General features: G+C 62.1%; 1 protein-coding gene across 1 annotated transcript in view; it reads left to right on the top strand.

Annotated features, from left to right (window-relative positions):
- LOC123191070 (probable E3 ubiquitin-protein ligase XBOS34) overlaps positions 1–211 on the top strand; it is a gene marked incomplete in the record, with an annotated part of 7,133 nt that continues 6,922 nt past the window's right edge. Inside the window, 1 exon segment of the mRNA XM_044603839.1 lies at positions 1–72.

The following is a 211-nucleotide window of genomic DNA, read 5'->3' as shown; positions in this document are numbered from 1 at the left end:
TCCGCAGCCGCCAACTCTCGCCCTCTGCCCCCGTCTCCCGCGGCGGGGGATCTCATCCCGGCCATCCTCTGCTGCCCGGAGACCCCCGGATTTCCCTATTTGGTTTGATCATCTTTCTGAGCTTTTCTTGTGCTGCTTTCCTTAATTTTCTTCCTGGCCGCGGTCCAGTCCAATCCCCATCCACAACCGCAGCCCCTCGCTCCTCGCCGCC

The sequence above is a fragment of the Triticum aestivum genome, chromosome 1A (genome assembly GCF_018294505.1).
Source record: "Triticum aestivum cultivar Chinese Spring chromosome 1A, IWGSC CS RefSeq v2.1, whole genome shotgun sequence".
Classification (NCBI taxonomy): domain Eukaryota; kingdom Viridiplantae; phylum Streptophyta; class Magnoliopsida; order Poales; family Poaceae; genus Triticum; species Triticum aestivum.
Note: the sequence above shows the minus strand (reverse complement) of the source record. Positions and strands in the feature narration are given on the sequence as shown.